Source organism: Bubalus kerabau, chromosome 12 (genome assembly GCF_029407905.1).
Source record: "Bubalus kerabau isolate K-KA32 ecotype Philippines breed swamp buffalo chromosome 12, PCC_UOA_SB_1v2, whole genome shotgun sequence".
Classification (NCBI taxonomy): domain Eukaryota; kingdom Metazoa; phylum Chordata; class Mammalia; order Artiodactyla; family Bovidae; genus Bubalus; species Bubalus kerabau.
In genome coordinates this window covers 56,674,103-56,682,261 of record NC_073635.1, presented here as the reverse complement: position 1 = coordinate 56,682,261, position 8,159 = coordinate 56,674,103, and the positions used below count along the sequence as shown (strand labels likewise).

The following is an 8,159-nucleotide window of genomic DNA, read 5'->3' as shown; positions in this document are numbered from 1 at the left end:
GTCATTGCATTTAATGACTATTGGGTCTAGGATGGTCTCATTTCAAGATATTTAATTAAATTTGCAAATACCCATTTTCCAAATAAAGGTTTGCAGCTTCACAGTAGCAAGGGGATTTGGACATGGTGGCATCATGTTGCTGGGCACCATTTAAGCCAACAGAGTGCTAATGAGATAATTGAAAATATCATTGAATGACAAATTTTAGTCTCATTCACTTGTTTATTATTGATCCCATCAGTCTCTTAGGAACCATGACAAAGCTCTATCCTCCATGTACATATTAACCTTAAGAGAAGGCACTGGTGAAACAAAACTGAACAAGTAAAAATCTCCATCTCTAAAAACTCATACTATATATATATATATATATATATATATATAATATTTTTTAAATGCAGAGTATTTATCTAGTAGAAATGAATAAATGTGCATCAATGGATATGGGAAGTAACGTCAATTTTACGGAGGGAGGTTATAGGAAGAAGTGTGGGAGAAAATGACACTGAGTTGAGATTGAAGAGTGAGTGGAAAGCTACCTGGGATACAAACAGAAAAGCCATTACTCAGCTAAAGTTCACAAGCGGAGTTGGAAGAGGCGAGTCCGGTCTCAAAATGGAGGTAAAACCGCCGCCCGGTCGCCCCCAGCCCGACTCCGGCTGCAGCCGCCGCCGCCGGGGGGAGGAGGGTCATGATCCTAAGGAACCAGAGCAGCTGAGAAAGCTGTTTATTGGTAGTCTGAGCTTTGAAACTACAGATGCTAGCTTAAGAGAACATTTTGAGAAATGGGGCACACTTACAGATTGTGTGGTGATGAGAGACCCCCAAACAAAACATTCCAGGGGCTTTGGTTTTGTGACTTACTCTTGTGTTGAAGAAGTGGATGCAGCGATGTGTGCTCGACCACACAAGGTTGATGGGCGTGTAGTGGAACCAGAGAGCTGTTTGTAGTGAGGATTCTGTAAAGCCTGGTGCCCATCTAACAGTGAAGAAAATTTTTGTTGGTGGTATTAAAGAAGATACAGAAGAATATAATTTGAGAGACTATTTTGAAAAGTATGGCAAGATTGAAACCATAGAAGTTATGGAAGACAGGCAGAGTGGGAAAAAGAGAGGATTTGCTTTTGTAACTTTTGATGATCATGATACAGTTGGTAAAATTGTTCAGAAATACCACACTATTAATGGGCATAATTGTGAAGTGAAAAAGGCCCTTTCTAAACAAGAGATGCAATCTGCTGGATCACAAAGAGGTCGTGGAGGTGGATCTGGCAACTTTATGGGTCGTGGAGGAAACTTTGGAGGTGGTGGAGGTAACTTTGGCCATGGTGGAAGCTTTGGTGGAAGAGGAGCCTATGGTGGTGGAGGTGGTGGCAGCAGAGGGAGCTATGGAGGAGGCGATGGTGGATATAATGGATTTGGAGGGGATGGTGGCAACTAGGCGGTGGTCCTGGTTATAGTAGTAGAGGAGGTTACGGTGGTGGTGGACCAGGAGGCTATGGAAACCAAGGTGGTGGATATGGTGGTGGTGGTGGAGGATATGATGGTTACAATGAAGGAGGAAATTTTGGAGGTAACTATGGTGGTGGTGGAAACTATAATGATTTTGGAAATTATAGTGGACAACAGCGGTCAAATTATGGACACATGAAAGAGGGTAGTTTTGGTGGAAGAAGCTCGGGCAGTCCCTATGGTGGTGGTTATGGATCTGGTGGTGGAAGTGGTGGATATGGTAGCAGAAGGTTCTAAAAACTCAGAAGAAAAGGGCTACAGTTCTTAGCAGGAGAGAGAGCGAGGAGTTGTCAGGAAAGCTGCAGGTTACTTTGAGACAGTCGTCCCAAATGCGTTAGAGGAACTGTACAAATCTGCCACAGAAGGAACGATGATTCATAGTCAGAAAAGTTACTGCAGCTTAAACAGGAAACCCTTCTTGTTCAGGACTGTCATAGCCACAGTTTGCAAAAAGTGCAGCTATTGATTAATGCAATGTAGTGTCAATTAGATGTACATTCCTGAGGTCTTTTATCTGTTGTAGCTTTGTCTTTTTCTTTTTCTTTTCATTACATCAGGTATATTGCCCTGTAAGTTGTGGTAGTGGTACCAGGAATAAAAAATTAAGGAATAAAAATAAATAAATAAATAAAGTTCACAAGCGAACATTAACAAACGTTTTTGTCTATTTTCATCATATTCGAATCTAGTATACTTGCACATAGCAGTAATTATGCTAAATTTAATGCATGGTAGATTGATTGTTTGCTTCCAATATATCTGATTTATTTTTAATTAAGTAGAAGCCACTAAATCAATGAGTGCAGAAATATATCAGAACAATTCGCAAAAAAGTAATTGGAAAAATTGACCCAATTATATTTAAATGTCAGTATTAATTTAAAACTTTATGATAGTATTAGAAAGATATGTATCTTGGACCACATGATATTGGCGCTATCACTTAAGAGATATTATTCACATTGGAAATAATTCTCCTGAGCTAGCCAAGATATTCAATTAGTGCAGGCAGGCCACACTCTCCAAATGTTACATAGCATTGCTTCTCTGGAAAGATTTTCTAAATCTCTAGTATATTATCCTTTGCTTAATGACACTGTGTCCTCCTAACAGTCAGAATTAAAATCCAAGCATAAAAAAATGATTCTACAACAGTTACCTTATAGAACATCATTCTTTAGTAATGTATATATAGATCACATCATTGGTGATATTTTTGGTATTAGACTGATGCTATTGCTGGAAGGGGCACACTTAAGGAATCCGTGCAGCCTCTAGAATCTCTCCTAGAAAGAAAGAAAGACAAAGGGAATTCAGTTCTGCAGACACCTCAGTTTTAGCTCTGTTACACCAATTTTAGGCCTTTCCATGTTGCACTTGTGGTCAAGAATCCACCTGCCAATCAGGAGATGTAAGAACCATGAGTTCGATCCCTGGGTTGGGAAAATCCCCTGGAGGAGGGCATGGCAACCCACTCCATTATTCTGGTAAAATTCCATGGACAGAGGAGCCTGATGAGCTTCAGTCCATGGGGTCACAAAGAGTTGGCATGACTTAGCTACTGGGCATATCTGAAACTGTTTGGGGGCTGCCTGAGCACTTAAGAATCTATGCCTCCATGATAAACAAGAACACTACACATTTGAGTAGAGCTCTACAGTGAATTGTTTTTGCTAAAGCTAGTCACTAGCATCAATTTAAAAATGTTTGTTCCTATTTTTTCCGTCTTATCATGGCATGACAATGAGAAATAATTCAGTTATGCTATTTTCAAAATAAAAATGATGAAAACTAAAGATTGTATTATACTATTGAGAGCAATATTCATATTTATGACTAGCAATTCCTATTCCTGTCAGCAAAAATATAACAATGACTATTTTGAGAAAATGACCTTTGTGCTTTGCACATTATGAATGAATTCAAAGTGTACCTGTCTGCTGCAAATAGTCACGATGTTATAATAATTAAATGTTAATTTAATAGCAGCATTCTTAATTGGAATAAGTAGAACATGGCATGCCATGAATAGCATTTGGACTATAGCAATAGTGAATGTTAAAATATTATCCCTTATCTCCATTGAAACAATCATTTAGTTTTACACTCTAGTCACTAGGGGCTTGATGCTGTAAGAGCTTTGCCCACTATAAATTGCATAAATCACACAAAATGTCCCAGAACGTCATGCTGTGTGGCTGATGAGAATTGTATTGTTCTACACTTTTCAAAAATAAATTTAACCCCAGCTACTTAACCAAAGAATATAGCCAACAAACCCTTATTATCAACTCTTATCACATGTATGATAGCTGATGCTATTATTCGTAAATTACCACTTGCTATAGCATTTTAAAATTTTTATTTGACCTTGCTAAGACAAAGATATTTTCTGTTGAAAGTAATAGGCTGCTCACAGCTGCACCTTTTATCTTGCATTAAAAAGTACTTGACAACACATGGTTGTACTTTGAGCAAACCCATGTTTTTAAATAGCCTGTGTCCTGTATGTTGATCTGGGGCGATGATAAAGTGGAGACTGAACACCCATTTGTTAGGACAGTTTTCCATTCAGGAGTTTCTTGTAAAGAATAATTGGTTCTTTTTGTGTTCTCTGTCTCCAGGTTTTTATTATCAAGGATTCATTTTTCACCCTAAAATTCTGAATTATTCCTCTTCGTTATAAAGAAGTGGAACTGTTGCTGCTACATAAATTTTCTTTGCTGGGTCCAACATCTAATTAATTCCAGAAGAAAACCTCTTTCAATTAAGTAATGGTCTGTATGTGGCCAGCATATTTTTAGGCCTCTTTGCGGGAAGAGGGAAATGGTAGGGATAAGTTCCAAAGAATTACCACTGAATTCACAGGCATCCTAGGAAGCACAAGAGGTGAAAGACAGACACTGTCCCTTCTGTGGCTCCTACCTCAGATCAGTATTTATAGAAAGTCTTCAATATAGGAGAAAGCATCTCCTTGTAATTTATTAAGAAATGTGGAATCAAGGTATTATTTAGTGAGTTGCACAGTAAAAAAATGTTTCCTGAAGATAATTCCATGAGGCATTAATAATAATAATAGTAATAATAAGAGGTGTGAGGACTCAAATGATGCCTTCTTCAACAGGAATTCCAAAATCAAGAAATGATAAATGGAACATGAAAAATAGAAAGTTATAAATGGCATGTTTAATGTCACAACTCTTTAATTCTGTAACTCTGTTCAGTATTATCCTCTGCATACACTGAGATTTTTTTTCCACATTTACTCAATTTCTATAACTCATCTCAAAGTAAAGACAGTATATTTATGTAACAGTTGTCAAAGCACTTTCACATGTTTCATTTTGTGACTGCCCTAGAGTATGATAGAAAAAATAATGGATAAGCAAACTTTTAATAGATAAAAATAAATGCTCAAAAGTCAATATATAATTTATAAAAAATTTATAAATATAGTAGATAATTTGTGGGATTTTTTTGAAAATACTTTTTTGAGCAGTTTTAGATTCATACAAAGATCAAGTGAAAAGTACAGAGGGAGGGAACTGTATTCAATATCTCTTAATAAACTACAATGGAAAGCATCCAACAAAGAATAAATATAACTGAACCACTTTCCTGTACACCTGAAATTAACACAACATTGTAATCAGTGAAACTTCAATAAAAAATGAATGCAAACACAAAAATGACTTAATTTTCCAAAATTGTATAGAGGATTCGAATATCTCTCCTTTTCCCTACCCCACAGCTCCACTGCTATGGACCCCTATGAACTTAAATTGACACATCATTATAACCAAGTCCGTAGTATATACCAGGGTTCACTCTTGATGACATCCAATCTGTGGATTGGACACATGCTGTTAGTTTTCTAACTCAGGATCTAATTTCTTACTCAAAGAATAAATAATTCAATTGTGCTTGGTTAACCAACTTTCTCACTTGCAACCTATTACACATAAAAGCTTATATCAACCTCAGCTCCTGGAGTGGTCCTGAGTTCTCATTATGTGCAAGGTAAAAGATGGAATCAAAGGCCCTTCATAAAGTAAACCTACACCTCCTGTCTCATATCTGGTTGGCTCACAATATACTGTGCTACATCTATATTGGATTAGCTACAATGTCTATAATGCTTAATTCAGTTCATATATAACTCTCATCTAGAATTCTTCCTTTCATCTCATCTTTCACTTGTCAAGGCTCTATTGATCTTGTAAGATCCAGGGTAGGCATTAACTTCACCTGAGATATTTCCTGAATTCTTGAACCTGTAACATTCTTTATAACTGTATCAAGGCACTAAATACTGTATGCTATAATTGTTGTCTATGAGCCTATCTTCCTTACTAGACTATAGAATTTATAATCTACTTAGAGGAAACTACTGTGCTTTATTTCTGTATGTTCAGTATCTGAAATAGGCAATTAGATTCTGAAAAATTATTTTCAGATAAGTGAATGAGAAATAACCTTCTTTCTGAGCTACTAAAATTATTTTACATTAGTAACAACAATAGCTATCTAAATGTAACCAATATGAAATGGAGAAATCTCTTAGGCTGTCTCTGAAAAAGGCTTTATTGACAAAGAAAAGATAGATCCACTAAGAATAAAAGCCTTAAAAAGTAAAATCCTTTGATTTGCATTTCTCTAATTGTTAGTGATATTGAGCATCTTCTCATTTTTTTTCCATCTGTATGTCTTCTTTGAAGAAATGTTTCTTTAGGTCTTCTGTCCATTTTTTGATTGTTTTTATTGTTTGAGATGCATGATCTGTTTGTGTATTTTGGAGATTAGTCCTTTGTCAATTGCTTCATTTGCAGAGATTATCTCCCATTCCGAAGGTTGTTGCTTCATTTATTTTTTTTATGATTTCCTTTGTTTTTGTTTTTATTTTCATTACTCTAGGTGATAGATCAAAAAAATCTTGCTGTGATATATGTCACAGAGTGTTCTACCTATATTTTCCTCTAAGCATGTTGTAGTATCCAGACTTACATTTAGGCTTTTAATTCATTTTGAGTTTATTTTTGTGGGCTTCCCTTTTGGTTCAGCTGGTAAAGCATGCACCTGCAATGGGGGAGACCTGGGTTCGATCCCTGGGTTGAGAAGATCCCCTGGAGAAGGGAACAGCTACCCACTCCAGTATTCTGGCCTGGAGAATTCCATGGACTATATAGTCCATGGGGTTGCAGAGAGTAGGACACAACTGAAAAATTTTTGCTTTCACTTCATGGTATTATGGGGTGTTTTAATTCCATTCAGGCTTCCCTTGTGGCTCAGCTGATAAAGAATCTGCCTCAGTGCAAGAGACCTGGGTATGAGCCCTGGGTTGGGAAGTTCCCATGGAGAAGGGAAAGGCTACCCACTCCAGTATTCAGGCCTGGAGAATTTCATAGACTATATATGGGTCTCAAAGAGTCAGACACTACTGAATGACTTTCACTTTCACTTCAATTCCATCCTTTTACATGTAGCAGTCCAGTTTTCCCAGCACCAATTATTGAAGAGATTGTCTTTTATCCATCATAGATTCTTGCCTCCCCCCCCCGCACCAATTATTGAAGAGATTGTCTTTTATCCATCATAGATTCTTGCCTCCTTTGTCATAGATTAGGTGACTCTAGGTGTGGGTTTTATCTCACGACTTTCCATCCTGTTCCATTGATGTATGTTTCAATTTTTGTGCCAGTATCATACTGTTTTGATTACTCTAGCTTTGTAGTATAGTCTGAAGTCAGGGAGCCTGATTCCTCCATTTCTGTTCAATCACCTATCACCTCACACTGGTCAGAAGGACCGTCATCAAAACATCTACAAACAATAAATGCTAGAGAGGGTGTGAATAAAGGGAACCCTCATGCACTCTTCATGGGAATGTAAGTTGATACAGCCACTATGGAGAACAGTATGGAGTTTCCTTAAAAAACTAAGAATAGAACTATCATATGACTCAGCAGTCCCACTGTTGGGCATATACCTTGAGAAGACCATAATGCTAAAAGACACATATACCCCAGTGTTCATTGCAGCACTGTTTAGAATAGTCAAGACATGGAAGCAATCTAAATATCCAACAACAGATGAATGGATAAAGAAGATGTGATACATACACACACACATGCTCACACACAATGGAACATTGCTCAACCATAAAAAGGAAAAAAATGGTCATTTGTAGAAATGTAGGTGGACCTAGAGTCGGTCATACGGAGTGAAGTAAGTTGAAAAGAGAAAGACCAATATCATGTAATATCACTTCTATGTGGAATCTAGAAAAATGGTACTGATGAACTTATTTGCAAAGCAGAAATAGCATCACAAATGTAGAAAACAAGCTTATGGTTACCAAAGGTGGAAGTGGGAGGTGGGATGAGTTGGGAGATTGGGATTGACACATACATACTACTACATATAAAATAGATAATTAGTGAGAACCTACTGTATAGCATAGGAAACTCTACTCAGTGCTCTGTGGTAACCTAAATGAAAAGGAAATCTAAGAAAGAGTGGAAATCTCTCTCTCTCTCTCTCTCTCTCATTCTCTTTGTGTGTATATGGGTGTTTATATAAACACACACATACATATATACATATAAAAATATACACACACATATATAACTATTCATTTTATTGTATAT

The 8,159-nt window shown here is 36.9% G+C and overlaps 1 pseudogene; it reads left to right on the top strand.

Moving 5' to 3' along the window:
- The first annotated feature begins 585 nt into the window (after positions 1 to 585).
- On the top strand, positions 586 to 2,144 carry LOC129624605 (heterogeneous nuclear ribonucleoprotein A3-like; annotated as a pseudogene).
- Positions 2,145 to 8,159: the final 6,015 nt, after the last annotated feature.